The 20,122-nt window shown below is 46.0% G+C and overlaps 1 protein-coding gene across 1 annotated transcript in view; it reads left to right on the plus strand.

The window, feature by feature from the left end:
* Nucleotides 1-20,122, plus strand: part of COLGALT2 (collagen beta(1-O)galactosyltransferase 2) — a 338,526-nt gene that overhangs the window by 118,873 nt on the left and 199,531 nt on the right. The window lies entirely within an intron of this gene.

Genomic DNA, 20,122 nt, shown 5'->3' on the forward strand with positions numbered 1-20,122 from the left:
TTGGTCTACTGTCCAAATGTGGATCAGACCTCTGGGCTTCCGTCCAATTTTTTCCAGCAATTTTGGGAGCCTGAGGGGTCCTGTCATCACAGGTCGGCATCTGCTGTAGAGGAGTGGCACCCCAATCCTGAGCATGAACCACCATTACTATGTCATGCTGTTGTAGGAACTGCCAGGCTTCCTTCGGGAACTCCAATGTATGCTGTTGTTTTTGGTATTGGAAGCACCATATTGCAGGGAATTTAAGAAAGTACATGTAGTCCGATCCTTTGCTGGATTCAAAAACCATATTGAGATCTCTCTACGACACCTGGACACCTCTGCCGAGAAGTCATTGAAAATGCATGTCTAAGAGCCGTCTTTTTGGAGCGTTACTTTTTAATGGTAGGCCTTCATCACTATTCATTTGTGTTGGAAATTCAGAAATCACACTGTTACGATTCTCGGTTGTTCACCTTTGTTGGGCTTTGGAATGGGTGCCCTCTGTGCCCATTCCTTCACATATTCGCACGGGTTGTTCATGTGCAAGCCCTCTTGTCACATGGAGTGTGAGAAGCCTTCCACGTCCGTACCTTGCAGACTTTCAGGAATGCTGACAAGGTGTATATTATTTAGTCTAGAACGATTTTCTTGGTCTTCAATTTTTGCACTGAGCTGTTGTATTTCTCCATTAAATGGCCTCCTGATCGTCTTCAATGGTGCTTTTATGTTGTTTGTTTTCCGTGGTACGTTCAGCTTGTACATTGATGCGACTATGATATCTTTCATCTCCTTCATGATGTCCTGAACTGTGGTATTGGTTTGCTTTGTGTGCTGATTTATGATCTGCAGCTCAGCCAGTATCGCCTGCAACTGTGAAGAAGTATCCATTTTGGCTGTTTGTTTGGATGATCTATGAGGATTCAGTGATCCTGTGGTAGGCCCCTCGTTCTGGGTCACATTCGCTGTACCCGCACTCGAGGAGTTAATGGACATGTCTGAGAGCACAGCTGTGCGTCTTCAGGGCTCTATGGACTGCTATCCTGATGACTGTGTCTGAGCAATCCTAGGTATGCAGGGGGCAGCTTGAGCAATGCCTGTGTTTCGCAGGCTATATATTTCCTTTGACATTGGCCTTTCATCAATATCTAAATGTGCGCCATGATGTCAGGTCGGCAGTGGAACAGAGCCTTCTAGTGAGCCACAGAATCACCTCGCCAGGTGCTGCAGGAGCGCAACACTATGTCCATCTCCTGCCTTCCGGGGGTTCTAAAATCACAGTATGCCAGAACTGGACATTCAGCCAAGACTAGGGCCATTCAGCAGGGCGTGCCCTCCTGTACCATCCATTTTAGAGTGTGCAGGGTCTGCTTCATCTAAGTGGTGAGTGAGCAAGCAGCATGGCGAGAATGGGCCACAGCACTGTAAGTAGTTCTATTTCGGTCATCACATCCCAGCTCTATCTGTTGGGTCTCAGATATGGCGTCTGGGCCACCTCTCCATGATGGTGCGTGCACCCCGGCTGCAGCCGAGCAAGCACCCTACTTCCTCTCCATTGTGGGCTATACCTGCAATCGGCTCTCCCCCAGCTGCCGTTGGTGCAGTTGCTAGTGTTCAGGTCGCCCACAGCCGTTTCGATGGTTGCACTGCAGTCCATCTCGATCGCCACACCTCTGGGGGCACATCCTCTCCTCGCACCCTCGTCCCACCTCTGCCCCTCCAGCATGGGCCAATCGGTGCTGCGATGCTGTATTCATACACCTCGGTCTGGACGTTCTGTCGCCATGCCATGAATCTACGGCAGCAGTATGGTTTCACTTCAGATCACTGTTTGCCCAGGCCTCTCTTGTACAATTCCACATGGTATTACATCTCATATTGGGGCCACAATGGTTCAGTATCGGCGCATTTGCCTGTCTTTCCTTGGAGCTCGCTATCTTGCAGCCATCTTGATCTCAAGTGCCCCTCGATATAAGGTATTTTAATAAAGCGAGTACCTTTGACTCAATGACCTCCCTGTGGGGTCCCTCCACCCTAGCCCAGTGTACATAATCCCCAGAATCTCTCAACATACTCTAAAGCAAGGTAACCCTTACTATTTAATTTTTTTCAATATAGACAGGGACTTTGCGATCTACCTCCCTATGCGACGTTCTAAGGGATACTTCTGTCTGGTCCGTTGGACACTTGGACAGCCTGATGTGAACAGGGTTTCTCTTTCAGGATCTCCCCTTCTCACTCTCTGTCTCGCTCCCTTCCTTTATATCTATCTCTATCTTCACTCTCTTCCCGGTATGCTCTTCCTCAACTCCCTCTCTCCCTTTATCCCCTCCTTCTAGCTACTCTTCTCTCTTTTTCCTCTCCCCTCTTTTTCACACCCTCACGCACTATCTACACCTCTCTTCTTTCTCCTTTCTACTTTCTCTCCCTCCTTCTCTCTGCATGGCTTCTCTCCTCTCACAATGTTTTGCCCCTTGGCTCTGTATGAGGCCTACTGTATGCTGCCTACTCTTCTTATCTTCTTCCCTCTCCCTCGTTACTATTGATCCTGCATATAAACATGTGTCCTAATTTTACCGCACTCTCTCTGCTTATCTCTTCCAACTACCTTCCCTCGCACTTTACTCTGCCCTCACCACTACTCCCACTATCATCTCGCACTATTTCCATGCCCTTCTCTCTCAGAACACTTCCACAGTCTCCTCAGCATTCCACTCCATCAAATGCCCACCGCCTGGTCTAATAATTCATCAACACTTCATCTGATCTCAAACAAATACATTGCAGTCTTCTCTAAGCTGGCCTGGCTTTTATAGACCAGCCTACTTCCTTCCAACACTGCTCCTGGCTCCCATTGGTCTCCCATTGGTCATATGTTCCCCTTAGGCAGTCAATGGTTAAGCTATCCCTGTGCTCATGCTGCTCATGTTCCTTGTGGCTTTCTTCGTGTGCTGTTTTTTGCTTCCGATTTGTTTTGTTGAGGATTTCTGTGTCTGATTGTGTGGGATTGGTAAGTCAAATGTTGGGTTTCTCATCTCTGTTTTGAAAAAAGAATCCCTTTCCATTTATTTTCGCGATTCCATTCCCATGGCACCAGTCTGGGTTTTCTTTTTGCACCCAGGTGCATTCTGGCAGTTGCTGTCCTGAAAAAAACCCAGAACTCTAGCCAGGTAGGAGGCTGACCAGCATTGTGGAAAGGACAGCGGTACCTGCAGAATATGCACTGCACACTCAGTAGGGGGCAGGGATTTGGACCTTCCCAAATCCCTCACTCCGCTTTTGGGGTAGAATCTGCTCTGGCATACAGCCTACCGACTATTGGGAACCAAGAAATAAATTCCCCAGAGGCCGTTCATCAAGGCAAAGGAGTTCTCATTGCAATAAAGGGTGCATTGCATGTTGAACAATATTACAAATGTTGATGACAAGTACTGTATGATCTCAGGACATTATATGGTCCTGGGTGAGAGAACCTTATTTGCTCACTTCCTGTTGGGGACTTTCTCTCGAATGATCAAGTAGTCTGATCTGCAGTCTGCCAAACGTTTCATTTGTTGATGCCTAGTTTGACTTCAAAGTGTGGCCCATTACAGAGATCTGCAACTTTTGGCTCTCCAGATGTTTTGTACTAAAACTCCCAAAAGCCCTAGGCAGCATAATCAGTGGTGAAAAATCATGGGAGATGCAGTCCAAAACATCTGGAGAGCGACAGGTTGCAGACGCCTGGCCTATTGACTATTCATGTTTCTTTGTTGTTCACTACAAGTATGATACTGTTTGATAATTAGCTGGAACCATCCATTTAATTCTGGTGGGCAACGTGCCCTACTTCGTTGTCTCTCACTGGGCCTTTGGAATGGCTGGCTTAATGTCTGATCCATATCAGTGACCAAACATTCTGTGCCTAGGCTCATGTTGGAGACCATGTGTTATTGTAAAATCTCTGACAACCTTGGTTTGACAAGTACCGGGACGAAGAAGAGCCTGAAACGCTACAGTCAAGCGGGAAGAATGCTCAAGCAGCTGGAGTCAGTTGGACTGATGTTCGGCTGAGGCTGTCCAGGCTATTTAAACTAAACAGCAAAGAAGAGCAATGTTCTTCGCCACCAAGGTCAAGATTGGAAGCAGTTCTACATCGTTTTTTAGCGTGCCCCGCTGTAGCCTGTATGATTCTGGTTTGCTGAGAGCCCGTGTAAATCGCAAAGGAGAACCCAGCAAGCGAGGAGGCCACCGTTGAGCCTTTGAGACAGAACACCGGCTCAGAGAAACTGCAGCAGGACCGATCCCCTTTGCTGCTGAGTCGGGGAGCAGGATGCCCAAGACGCGTCTTGTGAGTGGGTGTTAGATTGGTGTGGCAGAAGCAGAGAGAGGGGAAGGAAGTGGTGTGACCTGTAGTGGGTGGACCCGCCGATCCGACAACAGCGCTGAGACCGCCTACTCCAGCCTACTGTGGAGCCCTGTAGAAAATACGAGAAACTGTGGTGGTGGCATGACCTGTTGTGGGTGGACCAAGCGGTCTGAAAACTGCACAGAGACCCCCAGCAGAAGCTACCCGCGAAGAGTAGCAGACCACCGAAGCAGCATTGAGAAAGAAGAAGCAGAAAGGGAGGAACCCTCGACCCCTGGCAAAGCCAGTGAAACGTTCCCTGGGAGAAGGTAACGGGAATAAGGAGAAGTCTGGAGGGCCGCCAGGAAGATTAGAGACTGTAAAGCATACAGAAGCTGAGAAAGTAGTGAACCACTTTGTACCACAATTCTCTGAGCAGTTCCACAAGAGTGTGATGCTGGAGAGTCAAGTGGGATTACGATAATGTCTTCACTGTCCCAGTGGGGGCAAGAGGAAGATGAGGGGAAGACGATAAAGAAAGTCGAATATGTTAAAACGTCATTTAAAGAATTTCAATTATTGTTGAACATCCTCCAGAACACTGGGTAATCGCCTTGGAGAAGGGAGTCATTTTCCTAACCCAGTGAGAACCTTGTAGAACTGTTTTTTGTTGAAACCTTGGAACCTTTCTTTGAAGAGCCTTTCATCCAGGTGAAGGGAGCCATTCTCCTGGAGTCAGATAAGACCTTGGACTTAAGTTGTTGTTTTTTTGTAGTGACAGGGTCCAGGATATCATAGGAGCTTTTGGACTGGGGCGGTACCTTTTGATTTGGACTTTCACAGACTTCCTGACGAGCAGCTGAGTTTCTTAAGTTTAGGTAGGGAAACCCCTTTCAGGTTAGGGATCTATAGGTTTATTTTTCATTTAATTAAAGTCTCTTGCAACCACCATGGCACCACTTGGTCAGTCTCTTCATTCCTTTTCGCCACAACATGTACCACATTCTTTGTTCATGGTGCTCCTGTTGGTATGCCCTTGTTTTGATGTGCCTCCCTTATTTTCATTTGTTTTGTTACTCATTGAGATGCCTCATTGGTTTCTGCCTCTTTACAGCCACTTCAACTGTGTTTTGTTTCTTATCGTCTTCTTTCATGGGTAGATAGCTCACACGTTAAGTGCTGTCCTCAGCCATTGGGCCAAGCAACACTTTTCAAGCTTGAATCCTGTGGTGTCTGTGGCAAGGCCCACAGTCCTTCATCCTCCTGTGGTTGTTATATTTAGCCTCACTAAATTGGGAGATAATAACACCTGTTAGTACAAATAAGATTATACATTATTATCACTGATTATATTTTCACACGCATGCCACACTTTTGTTCTTTATTTTAAAAGGCATGTCTATTGTGCCCATCACCACTACAGTGCTCTTACGGCATCAAAGCTTTTTTAAAAAGGTGGTTCATTGTGCCCACACCCAGAATGAACGACTGTGGAAGAAAGTAGTAGCAGAGGTGGAGGGAAAGGAGAAGAGGACACAGGATACAAATGGACAGTTAAATGGAAAGCGAAAACGGGGCTGGGGATTGGGTGGGGGGGATATGGTTGTGGTAGTGGGAATGCATCAGATGGAGTGCTGATCAGAAGGGAGGCCATCAGCTGTTTCTGTGAAGACAGATTCTGGTACATTGTGGAGTGGTGATGGAGATGGTCAACACATGGTTTTCTTATGTCCTTAAAGTATGGCGGCTTCTTAACCAGATACATGTGATAAAACATCCAACCTTTATGCACAGCCAACGCCTAGTGTTGGCACTGAGCATCTTGCTTTGTGTGTTCTTGATGGAACTTTGTAAAATCAACTTAGTCTTAAGACTTGCCAAAGTGCCATGGGACGGCCAACCCTAAAAGTTACACTGTAACGTTACTGATAGATCCATGTGCATTCTGGGCCTTGTATGGAATTTGAGAATCTGCATTGGGAGGACTATATTTTTTTAGTCAAACCATTTTTCTATTTCTTGTTGCACTTCTTCCAAACTCTCCAGTGGTGCATTAGCATCTGGTCCTTCGATCTGAGAAAATCCTTACAATATATAAAGTCCCTACACAACCAAAACCTTCACTAGCATGCCACCTTTCCTGACTGCTGAAAAACCTGTCCCTCCATCACGTCAAGAGAAGGGATAAACATGTGGTGCATCGTCTCCATGGTATCCATAAATACCACTTTCATTACCACTATTGATGTCTACCCTAGTGATCTGGCATCAAATGGAGTATTAGAGTTGGAGAGTTGGGGTCTGCTATCAGAGGGAGGAGAGTGCAAGCACTAGTTATACCCCATGAGAGAAGAATGTGGAACACTCCAGAACCCCTGGTCACCACTGTGGTGTTTGAAGTAGGTATTGAGAAGGAAGAACTACGCAGAAACACTCCCTACTCTTCATTTTCTTTTTAAATTCAAATGATGCACCTCTGTGCAAAACGTAAAAGCAGAGTTTGGGATTTTGCTTGGAATTTTAACTGCCCCTCCTTTATACATATTATTTGGGTACGGATTATTTCTTTTCATTTTCTGATTGTCAGCAATGAAACACTTGGCTGATATCCCCCATTCCTGTGATCGTAGAAATATGAACTTGAGGCTTTACTTGTGAGCTACGTGTTTAAATTTGCAACTAAATTGAACTGCTTTAGGCTTGGCATAATAGCTCTTTATTCATTCATTTGGTCATTTGTATAGCGCCTTTCACCAGAATTATGCTCCCAACGCCCTCAGAGGGACCCGAGTCCAAATTTGGGAGAATTGGGAGGTGCTATTATGGGTGCGTGCATTTCAGCCATTAAAGTTATGTGAGGGTTGCCAAGACCCTGTTTGTTACCCATGTCTGAATGCCGTGTGGATGGGCGCAGTGGCGGCAAACTATGAACTGAACAGGGTGGATTGTGTTTAAGGAGATAGCAAATTATGTGGGAAGCTACATTTCGAATTTTTAGCGTTAAAGATAGCTTCATTCTAATGGCAGTGGTGTTGTGCAATGGTGTTTGTGTTATATGTGAGTGCAAGGTGTGTGGAATGAGTCTGTGCCTTCGGCTAAATTTCGATGGTGTGGTGTGCGAGGGGAGAAATGGGTTAGCTGCATAAACAACAATGTTTACATCCTGGGTTACATTTATGTACAAAGAGCAGTGCTACGTATCACCTAGATTCAAAGGGAGAGCAGGGCCTAAAATGCGTAAGAAGACTAACAAAATTAGGAAAACGCCTAGATTTAAAAGGAGAGCAGAGGCTAAAATGTGTGGACAGACAATGAGGGATTGATTTTAGAAAGCATCTTATGCAATGTATGGCTACCTTATACAATTCGGCCAAAAATGCAGATTAAGGTTACACCACACAGCTAGGCCAAATGTAGAATATGGCTACCCCACACAACTAGGCTAAACACAGAATATGGCTACCTTACACATTAGTCTAAACGCAGAATATGGCTACCTTATACAATTAGGCTAAATGGAGAATATGGCTACCTTATACAATTAGTCTAAATGCAGAATATGGCTACCTTATACAATTAGTCTAAATGCAGAATATGGCTACCTTACACAATTAGGCTGATTAGCCTGTCAGAAGAGATCCCAAGGGCTGACCCACCCCTACTACTCGGGCACCAGTGCGTCACTCTCATGAGAGATTGCATAGCAAGGCATGCTGCTCCCGCGAGGGCTCAGATGGCATGAGGGCAGAGCCCATAGGACACCCAGGAGTTGGAAAAGGGGGAAGAAAATTGCACGGCCCAAGCGAGGGATGGAGGCGGTCTCGAGCTGCAAGCCCGAACATCTTGAGTCAATTTCACTGCTACATGGGCCCCACCATTCAGGGCCTCACTGGGGGAGCTTCGAGCGATTTAGTAAATAGTGGTATCCTTTGTGGCAAAGCCCTCTCAAGCTCCCGGCATGAGTATGCTTCTATTTGAGAGCCGCTTTTGTTGACTCGTGTGACATTTGCATAGGTCAGTAGAGCACATAAGGAGTTCACATGGAGAAAGATGAGCCCTTTCCTTGAACATCTGTGCAGAAAAAAATGTAATACCTTAATGCTTAAAAGATTGCTTTCTTCCATCACTAGAAAAACATGTGGCACATGTTTTTTATTAAATCAGTAAAGCATAAACTGTCACCTGGTAAATATGAGCATTTCTGGCAAATATGGCCATCTGAAAGTTGCTTTTACTGTCCACATTATGAAATATTGATATATTGTTTTGGATTTATGCCGTCCACCTCTGCAATTTGTATTGTCTCCAGGCCCACTCATGGATTTGAAAGGTAAAGCAGGAGAGAATTCCGATTAGTCCTAGTAGTATGATGGACAGTCGTGACTCTATTAATAGTACTGAGCCGAGTATTACGCTCTCCTCTTTTCCTTTATTACACGGAAGCAAGAAAAAACATACTTTACAGGAGGGCACAAGTCAAGGGACGACGTGGTTGTATGGCGTTCGCCCACTATTTTGAGGGGGCGGATGGCAATCCCCTCTTGTGTTTAAGGAATTCTAAAAAAAAATAATTGTAACCTGCTGCAGTGCCGCAGCGGGGAATCGAACGTAAGCCATGTGCCTCTGAAACAAGAAACGTAAATCACATGATCATGGGAATCCCTTTTGATGACTGAGTAAAATGTCTCATATTGACATCGCACTATACAGGAAATGTGATTTTAAATGTGTTATCTTAAAGGTTTTTTTATATAGTGCAATATCTCCACCTGCGTGGTTCTTTTGGCATGCTGGCGGATCTGTAAGGCAAGATGGTGAAGGGCTGGGGTGGAGGTTAGTGCGACTGAGCAGGAGAAAAGAGCAAGAGAGCTGTGATGTGCTCTTGGCAGCTTCAGTTCGGTTTACAATGTTTGCTGAGCTTAGGTGTGATTTACGTTTGGTAGTCGTATGCTGTTGTACAAGGCTGTGTGTGGTTTGTTTTGTTGTTGCGGTGTAGTGAAGTGCTTGACGTTGTGCTGTAGAGTTATGGTTGTGTTTCGTTCAGAGTTTGAGAGGTGTATGCAGAGGAGTGAGTTTTTAGTACGGTTGGCAAATGGCATCACTATCTAGATGTGACGCTAATTAATCTCTTACAATTCTATCTTGGTGTGACGCATGCTAACCTCCACAATTCTATCTTATTATTACCCACCACACACCGTGGGTAATAATAAGCAGCGCTCAGATACCTGAGGGTTTGTAGCGCTATATAAAAGCCTAATTATTATTATTATTTATTATTTAGATGTGGCTCATGTTAATCTCCAAAAATTCTGTCTAGATGTGAAGCATACTAATCTCCACAATTCTATCTAGATGTGACGCATGCTTATCTCCACAGTTCTATCTTGGTGTGACGCATGCTAACCTCCACAATTCTATCTAGAAGTGGCGCAGGTTAATCTCCAACAATTCTGTCTAGATGTGATGCATACTAATCTCCACAATTATATCTAGATGTGACGCATGCTTATCTCCACAGTTCTATTTAGATGTGATGTATGCTAACCTCCACAATTCTGTCTAGATGTGACGCATGCTAACCTCCACAATTATATCTAGATGTGGCGCATGCTTATCTCCACAATTCTATCTAGATGTCACCCATGCTAATCTCCAACAATTCTGCCTAGATGTGACACATGCTTACCTCCAACAATTCTATCAAGTTGTGACACATGCAAAAATACTTAATTCTATCCCCTTTAAACTGCCCAAAATGCAAACTTTGGCCAACTAACACAATGTGCATGCATTTTATACTTGGGCAGCACAATAATATGAAAATATGTTCTCTTGGCAAAATCATTTTCGTCATGTGTACTTTTTGATAATCGTGAAAGGCACACTGAATGAAATATGAATATTTCAATTTGAGGTATGTACACGTCCCATGACGTCACTTCCCAGAGGCCCTTGTTTGTTATATTTCCAGGCTGTGAAATTACAGCAACTGAAGCATGCACAATAGACTTAAAATAGAAAGGATACAAAGTGTGCATGTTAGCCTTGAGAACAGCCTCCAATGTGGCACTAGACTACCAGGTTTTAGAAGCCTTTAGTAGTCATGGCACCTATGGTAGTATGAGCCTCAGACATCTATGTGTCCTCTCCAAACTCGAACATCGCTCCCTTGACCCACTCGGCTAAAGTAGGAGAAGAGGCGGGGAAAAGGCATTTTTGGGTTTAGATTCACATGCTTTGCATAGGCCAGATGTGGGAATATCCTTTCTGTATCTATTTGACTCGGGTCCAATTTATAATTCTCTTATTAAAGTGCATTGGCCGCTTATAGCACATCACAACATAAAATATCATGGTCCAGGGCACCAGTAGTTAAAGCTTTTACGGAAGGTTTCAAACATATTTATCTTGCAGTGTCTCACCCTCCACCTGGGGGGGATTTAAACACAGTACTCTCACGGTTTACGGGTTCAACCTTTGAACTAATACACAATACCCCACTTAAAGAACTCTCATGCAAAGTGGTCTTCCTGGTTGCTAACACATCAGTCAGAAGGGCCAGTGAGTTACAAGCGTTGCCCCTATCAGAACCATTTGTAACTATACACAAAAATAAGGTTGTGTTAGGAACACATCCAAGGTTTTCACAAAAAAATAATCTCAAAATTCCATGGCAATCAATCTATCGAATTACCAGCATTCTTCCTAAATTCACAAAGCAGAGGAGAAAAAGCCTTACACACGTTTGATGATCGTAGAGCTGTAATGTACTATCTAGACAGAACTAAAAAAAATGAAAACATCAATTTTCGGTTTCAATAGCAACAGGTAGAGAAGGAGATGCAGTCTCCAAAGAAACTATTGCAAGGTGATTGGCAGATATATTCAAATGTGCTACTCTGTCGTGTTGGTCTGATAGCACAGCGAGTAGAGCGCTGGCTTTGACATCTGTGCAGAGCCTGCTCACACAGGTTCGAATCCCGGCAGGGCCAAACTCAGCCTTTCATCCTTCCGAGGTCGATAAATGAGCACCACAAAACGTGGGTAATAATAAGCAGAGCAGAGATACCTGAGGGTTTGTAGCGCTATATAAATGCTGAATTATTATTATTTTATTTTGAACAATACACTTCTGTGTACCTTGAAAGCACATTCAACCAGAGGTAGGGGAGCAACAATGGCTTTCTTTGGTAATGTTTCTTTGAAAGCCATTTGCAAGGGAGCTACATGGAGTTCAGTACATACTTTTACACACATTGGGCCTCATTACAAGTATGGCGGTACGGCAACAACGTTGCCGGTAAGCTACCGGCACCGTTGCTACCATACCGCCATACTGCGAGTTCTGTGAGTGGGTGCCCTTCTGCCTGCCAGGTCGGACTTGGCGGGTGGACCGGCACACACTCGTAGACCATGACGCTAGCACCGGCACCGTTATTTGCTACTGTCCTCCCCATTCCCATTGAGCCCTATGAGGCTCAAGTGGGAATGGGGAGCAATTATTACCGGCACCCGGCAAAGGGGAATTACCGGGTCCGCCGGGGCTGGAATGTCCCGGTAGGTCCCCATTGCCGGTAAAAAGAAAAATGACTCCGGCGGCAGTCGTGCCGGTTTTACCGCCGGACTCATAATGAGGGCCATTGAGTGGATACACAATCAAGAGCAGAACCTCAAGTAGTTCAAGCCATTTTAAGAAATGTATTTACATCTACTCTTTCAGCTCACCCATCGACTTCACAGAATACTGCTATGCAAAGCAAGCACCAGAAGACAAATATTACTTACCAGTAATGGTCTTTCTGTGGCTTGTACTGCTTAGAATCATACGTGCCCACCCATCCTCCCCACATGGGTGCAAATGTGAAAGATTATAAAGAAAAAAAGATGTTACAAAGAGACAATTTACTTTCACATACCATGTCAGAAAACAATCAATCTGAGGACATCAACGCATGAAGGATCATGTGTACCTGTACACCTAGAATATGGATAGTGTTACAGGGACGCCCCTGTCAACGCACACTTTTTCGAATTCCAAAAAACCTAAATTATATTCAGCACCAATCGCTAGATGGCAGCTTATGCACACAGCATGTGATTCTAATACGATGCAAGTCACCTAAAGACTATTACTGATAAGTAAAAACAACTCTCCAGGTGGTTATTCAAGCTAGCCGTTATGCTTTCAAAGTGTTTTAAGCACTGTACCACACAAACCTGTGGATTATTATGAAATGCAGAAAAATTAATAACCTTGGAAGTAGTCATGGTAAAGCGATACAAAAATAGGAAACACCCAAAATCATAAATACGAGACCTTCAAGATTTCACACTCCTATATCCTTCAAATATGATCAAGCATATTATAGTAACCAACTTTGCCAAAAGTTGTTTTAATAAATGTTTATGAGCCAGTCTCCTCTTAAATAGGCACAAACCAGGTTTACGTCCTACATTCAACAATATCACGAAGGAGCCAAAATGTTCAACTCTTTTAGAAGGCTACAAACCAGAGGATGTTCCCCAACTGGAAACCCGTCCACCAATTCATGATAAATTGAGATTACGGACCGATGCATATTTACCGTAAAATATGACGATAAAGCCAAATGTGCTAGATAATTCACCACTGCTACCAAATTTATCAAGAGTGATCCAAGCCTCCCAGAGAACATCAAAGCATCTGGGCTGCCCAGGCTGATTTATATGATCAAGGGGGCTTGGAGCCCAGGATTGTCAGAATAACAAGGAATCCACCCGAGAAATGCTCTATGGAGCCTAACGTTCTACGATATTAGCCAAGTGATCCAACATAGGGACCCGTCCAGGATCAACTGATGCCTTTCCCTTGCAGGACATTGAATAATGTCAGGAAAGGTTGGTAGTAGCCTTAGAAGGTCAATTAGCAACGCAGGACCAGCAGGTGGCACGCCTAAGACGGACATAACGGAGAGATTACCACCTGCATGGCAGTCTCCGCCTGTACCTGAAGAAGAACTCTGGGAATGATTGCAAAAGGATGGAACACATTCATTATGCCTTTGTTCCAGTTCTAGGCAAAGGTGGCTGTCTGCAAAGCCTCTTGGTCCAGGCTCCAATGGAAACATCTCTGAAGCTGATCCTTGAGATGGAGTGCAGAAAGGACTCATTTGAACAGTCCCTGCAGTGTCTGTATTTTTAAAATACCCTTGGCTGCACATGCCAATCTGCATGGATCTGCTAATACCAGGAACACCAGTCCAGCACCACATTGGCGATCTCTGGAATTAACTCTGCCTGGATCTTTAGTTGCAGAGAAAGGCAAAACATCCAGCATTGTTCTGCATGGTCTGCAAAGTCATTGGACCCTGTCCCCCCCAACTTCTTGATGTCATGAACCACAGATGGATTGTCCACACAGAGCCTAATTGAACACTGCCACCTGTCCTTTGTGTAACTTTGGACCACAAAGGAACCAGCAAGAGTCTCTTAAAAGTTGACATGCTGCTGTGACTCCTGCGTTGACCACCGACCTGTAGTGGAGGCCCCATGGCAGTGAGCTCCCCACCCACTGAGGATTGCATCTTATTCTAAGACAAGATCGAGGCAAATACCAAACATTGCCCTGGCATTCCAAGAGTCTGAGCATCTTAACTACACAAAATCAATTTGTTGTGCGCTCCTAAGTACATTTGTAACTAGCTGGAATTTCCGCCTGCAGCGTTACTTTATTTCCAACCTCTGAAGGGCTCTGTAATGAAGTGGTGCAGGAACAATTGCCTGTATTGAAGGATATAGCTGGCCTACAATCCTTGCTAATGTTAGGGTAATCACATGCACCCGCAGGGCCCATTCATGCCATCCAATGAAGGGTAGAGGATGCACAGTCTAACGTGAAACCCAGAAACTGAAGCTTCTGTGTAGTAGTAGTAGTCATTTGTATTGCATCATTAGCCTCAACGCACTTGTGGTGGGAATGCCCTTGGGGACCAAAGTCCTGGTATGGGAAAGATCTTGGAAAGGCTGGCTAGGGTCCAGTAAGCAACCCAAGAGGTCAGCCATTTGGCTGGGTCCTGAGGAAGGTCACAGGTCTGTGTGAGTGCAAGAGACTCATTATGCGTCCAGCTGGACCGAATTCTGTTGCCGGTTGTCACTGTATCCTAATGGCAGAGATGTTGAGGCAAGTCGGGTGTAAGTAGGTTTAAAACATTAATTAGCGAGCTAGCCCAAATTTGTCATAAGTTACAGCTACATTCTATTGTGTGTGGATGGAATGCCGTGCCTGCTTCAGATTTCCAACTAAGTGGTGCGTTTATACGTACCTGGAGCTCGGCAGAGTTCTATCTTTGGTGTCGCTGTGTCATCAAATCATCGGATCTTTTTGCTAAATCAGCCTCTATTCTCTGGGTTTCCTCCTGATGGCTCTACCTGGAGACTACGTAGGTTGTAGTGTGCGGATTACAAGCAACTAACATAAAGTACTTTGTGTACCATAAGCTATAGGCTGGATATGGGGTTCCTGCTTGTCAGACTGCCGTACCTTCATATTTCTTTGGAGAAGAATAAGTCAACCGGAAACCATCCACTGCTTCCTCCTAAATGCATATTCTTAGAGTCCCATGGATGCTCATACACAGCCATCATGTTATGGAGGCTTTTCCGAATTCCTCTGGTGAGATGTTCAAGAAGACCAAACCTCTGGTGTGTTCACAGGGTGACCACCAAGTTTGCCCAAATCTTCTCAATGATTGATAGCATGGCATAGCGGTCTGGCTTCCCTCTTACTAGGGTGGGAGGCTGGTGCCAAGGTATAGATAGTGTTGCACAGCACACAAAAAAGCAATGTGCACAATATACATTGTTATGTTAAGGCAGAGAGGATCGGGCCCCTGCAAGGGCAATCGTATCCCCACACCAATAATAACGCTGAGTTAACAGAATACCATGCCAAATGACTATAACATCACTAGTTTAAGAAAATACCAACTTGAAATTAAGAAAGAAGCAACCAATGTTAAACTTAGGATTCTTTCCTGATGAGCCATAGAGAACTAACTATGGTAAAATACGTGTAGAGAGAAATAATAAGTACAATACTGTCTACTTGTTAAGACGTTAAGGGACTGAGCTTTGATGATTTTATCAGTCGAAAGGGTGCATAAAATCACAGGTGAGTGTGGGGGTCAATGGTAAAAGTGGCAATGTATCTGGGAAGCTGAAACGTCAGAGAAGTGTGTTGCGATGGAGACCAGCTGTGGGTATTTCTGCACGCGGATGCGGAGTACCACCTCTTTATTCCGAATTCATGCGAGGCAAACCCAACAAGACTTCCTCGAAAAATTGGTCCACAGCCTCTGCACAGAATGGGAGAATGGGGTAAAAGCCAGGGGGCATAAAGAAGGATGCGCCCTGTTGGGAGGAACCCCCAGGTATGCCAGAGGGACATGGAAGTTTGCTGACTTGGCGGGCCCAACACCCTCCTCGGGATAAACGGAGGACTCAGTCAACAGCAAGTTCAAACTGCGGTTTATAACAAACAAAACCATCAGGGATCAGCACAGGGACAGTCTTGCTCTCTGTCCAGCCTGAATCACCTCAGCTTGTCTCTCGTTCAGAGGCCTGAGGCCTGCTGTACTTTTCCTAAACCTTGTAATGCAGTTCCTACAGTGTGCATGCTATACTATATTCTCAATAGGTTAGTCACACGTCTCTGTCAGGTACCATAGGTGCTCCTGCAGTTGAATAGGGTTACTCGCGTTTAAGCATCTGCAAGCTTTGCTCAGGATCTCTTGCACCTTGTGGTTTCTACTTTACTGCATTTGGCTAATGGAAAAAATTATAAAAGCTGTGACAGTATGTATATGTATCTGTCTTCTAACTACAGAACTGCGCGCTCATGTGCTTCATGTATTCGAGTGTGCGTTTGGGTACCGAAATGCGGATGGTACGTGTGCTTCTCATGGTGTCTCTAACGATGTCAGCAACATGGCTTCTTAGTGCTCTAGTGCAGGCTGTCCATATAGGTCTTTCTGATCATAGCCTGCGGCTCTTCAACCATACACAGATAGATCTGTACTGTACCTGGTCTGTATGGCTTGCTGAGGGGATACCTCTCAACGTATTCGTCAATCATGGGTCTGTTAGCAATTTGTCTGAAATAGAATGGATGATTGCAGTGTTTCCTGACCTTTTTTCTTGTCATGCATTTAGTAGGAGGGGGCGTGGTGGCAGGATCCCAAATCACTCTTCAGCCCATTATGGCAAGATCGCACTTAGTGCCTGATTCATGGAGCTTTTCGCGTGGTGCAAAGTCACTTTTCGCTGCCATCAAACAGCCTGATTTACAGAGCTGTGCAAAGTGTATTGCTAAAGTGGTGCAAAGTCACTGCACTGCAAAAATAGACTTTGCACCGCTCTGTGACACAGGGTGTTTATTGTCAATGCAAAGTCAATTTGCCCTGCGCTAAAAATTCCATGAATCGGGCTCGAAGTCTCATCTGTTGGAGTGGGGGTCTTAACAGCACAGATCCATAAATGCCAAATTACCACGCCGCGCTTCGAGACGATTGTGGGTGCAGTGCGGTCGCGACAAATTGTGTAACTAAAGTACATGAAAACATAAGAGTACTTGTTTTGGGACAAGATTTTGTTTTGGAAGACCAGCGCACGTTGAGGTTAGTTTCCACCCTGACATCACTGTTGCCAGCTGCCTTTCATATCCAGCACCTTGTCCAGCCAAAGTACTTTCCAAAATGCACCCTTAAAGTTACAGGATGTTACAACATGTTTTGCTGGAAAAATCCTCTGGATGCGCTCGCGTCTCCTTCCCCGAAATGCTACAATGGGGGCACAGTTGCCCTGTGTCTAGGGTACTTTTCCATCCCTGGGCATGGCGGGCAAGCAGCTTCTGCTCTGCCTGGACACCACATGCCAGGCCAGACCTTTCCCGGAAAGTGGGGCGCCTTCGGTACCAGGCCGTGCACTTCCAGCCCATTTGTTTTGCACGCCGTAAATAGCGTGGCCTGGGGCAGGACACCCGCGCTTTTTTTGCATCAGCCTGAGAGAGTTTCCCTTTCGCTAAAGTTATTACATCGGATTAAACAACGCACGTTTCATTAAATGTCTTCTGGTGTGCTTTGTGTCGCTCACGCATGGCACCGTTTAACACTTTCGTAGAGCTTTGAGCAGCCATTTTCTTTAGGGGTAACTGGCGGCAGCAGTTGCTACTCGCTATTTCGCATCCACTGAGAATGAAATAATATGGCAAGTGATCTTTTAAAATACAAATTGTTTTGAGACGTTGACGTTTTAATAGCTGGCTGCTTGTGCTTGTCATCAGCCACGGTTTATTCACCTGTGTAACCTCCCATTTCCAATGAAGGTTATTGAATATAGAAGTAGGACCCTTCATTGGCTGTGAAGGTTTGTGTGACGTCATTTACTCTGACGTCATCGACGGCTAAAGCGCATGAAGCCCTCTGCGCTACTACCACTATACTGAATTTGATGAAATGGTGCCACCGGCTTTGATATCGTGAGGATAGTAACATTACGGTGGTGTTGGGGGTCGACAGGCCCTGGGCACCCAAATGCGTCTCCTTCCGCACCCGCGCCCCCGACACCAATTCACTGCCGCAATAGAAAGACTGTGAAAGAGAGTCGCTTGACGAGCCAATGCACGTCTCTCGCTGTAGGACAGCCTCATGCTGAACAGCGTGTAATGACGCCTGTTTAACCTTCAGGGCAGGTGCAGCTCTTCCCAGCCTCAAGCACTTCACTGGAAAACAAGCCCCGCTCGCCGACAGGTATGGCTTTCACTTACACCAGGTGCAGCCTCATATGCCCATCTACAGGCATCAAGCATCCGGGTATATCCTCACATGCCCAGGTGCAGCATCATATGGCCAGGTACAGCCATCAAGCATCCGGATACATCCTCACATGCCGTCTCATAGGCCCATCTACAGGCATCAAGCATCCGGGTAAGTCATCACATGCCCAGGTGCAGCCTCATATGTCCAGCTACAGGCATCAAGCATCCGGGTACGTCCTCATATGCCCAGGTGCAGCATCATATACCCATCTACAGCCATCACACATCCGGGTACGTCCTCACATGCCCAGGTGCAGCATCATATGCCCATCTACAGCCATCAAGCATCTGGGTAAATCCTCACATGCCCAGGTGCAGCATCATATGGCCAGGTACAGCCATCAAGCATCTGGGTAAATCCTCACATGCCCAGGTGCAGCATCATATGCCCATATACAGCCATCAAGCATCCAGGTAAATCCTGAAATGCCGAGGTGCAGCGTCATATGGCCAGGTACAACCATCAAGCATCCGGGTACGTCCTCACATGCCCAGGTGCAGCATCATATACCCATCTACAGCCATCACACATCCGGGTACGTCCTCACATGCCCACATGCAGCATCATATGCCCATCTACAGCCATCAAGCATCTGGGTAAATCCTCACATGCCCAGGTGCAGCATCATATGGCCAGGTACAGCCATCAAGCATCCGGGTAAATCCTCACATGCCCAGGTGCAGCATCATATGCCCATCTACAGCCATCAAGCATCCAGGTAAATCCTCAAATGCCGAGGTGCAGCGTCATATGGCCAGGTACAACCATCAAGCATCCGGGTACGTCCTCACATGCCCAGGTGCAGCCTCATATGGCCAGGTACAGCATCAAGCATCGGGGTACGTCCTCACATGCCCAGGTGCAGCCTCATATGGCCAGGTACTCTCTTCATTTCCCCCAGACACCGCTATCACATAGCCAGCACAGCCATAATGTACCCTGCTCTGGCCATCGTATTCACAGGCATCGTGTGTCGGCCACAGCTCCAGATGTCAAGCTCCAGCCATCAGATGACTTGGTGCGTCCTCACATGGCGATGTACGGCCACCTACGCCCAGGGAAAGTCAGGCGCTGCCATCGTACACTTCGTATCGCATCCTAGGCCTCGTGCACCTATGTGCAATCTCATCCAGTTGCAGCCTCATATGCTAAGATCCAGGCATCATGCGTCAGGGTAATATCATGTTATGCTACCTGAGAACTATATGCCCGGATGTAGCCATCACAGGCCCAGGGCCAGCCATGTCATTCCAGAGGCAGCTTCATATGATGAGGTAGAGACATCCTGTGCCAGCTAGAGCACCATACCCTCAGCTACCGCCATGGTGCCACCTGGTGCCACCTCAGCTACACAGCTGCAGCCTTCATATGCCTAGATACATCACCACATAGAAAAGGATGTACCCGACTACCGGCACAACATGGTCCCTTAGCTCAAATATGGATCCTATGGAGGATGGCTTCTCCCTGATATCACTGACTGTATTGCCCTCTATCAAGCGAGTCAACAATAAGTTCTAGGTTTCTGCTAGCGAGCGTGCTGGGTCTGGACTAGATATCCCGCCGTCCCCTTCCCCCCTCAAAAAACAGTGTGTCTAAATAACTAGCTATGTTACAAGACCGCAACTCCTCTCCCTTCTTCATCGAGAATGGAAAGCGGCATCGCGGATCAATGTTGCGGACCATCATGTCCACTCCATTCTGTGCCACAATGGACAGAAGCATTGTGTGGAACTGAGGGTCCCTCCAATATATCCACAGGAAACGCGGGGCTCTGAAGTCCAGGCAGCACTCCTTCACGCTGCCTTTCTGGCAAGCAGTTGGCTCTTTTCCTCCTGCAACCTTGCAAAATATTCCTCCAGCCCGGCTCATGTCAATGTGTTTTCAAGCTGGAGCAGCATTTTAATTGCAATCCGGATGTTTTGAACTTTTGAACATTGTGTTTTCTGGAAATATTTAA

This window comes from Ambystoma mexicanum, chromosome 1q (assembly GCF_040938575.1).
Source record: "Ambystoma mexicanum isolate Mex_15411 chromosome 1q, UKY_AmexF1_1, whole genome shotgun sequence".
NCBI lineage: Eukaryota > Metazoa > Chordata > Amphibia > Caudata > Ambystomatidae > Ambystoma > Ambystoma mexicanum.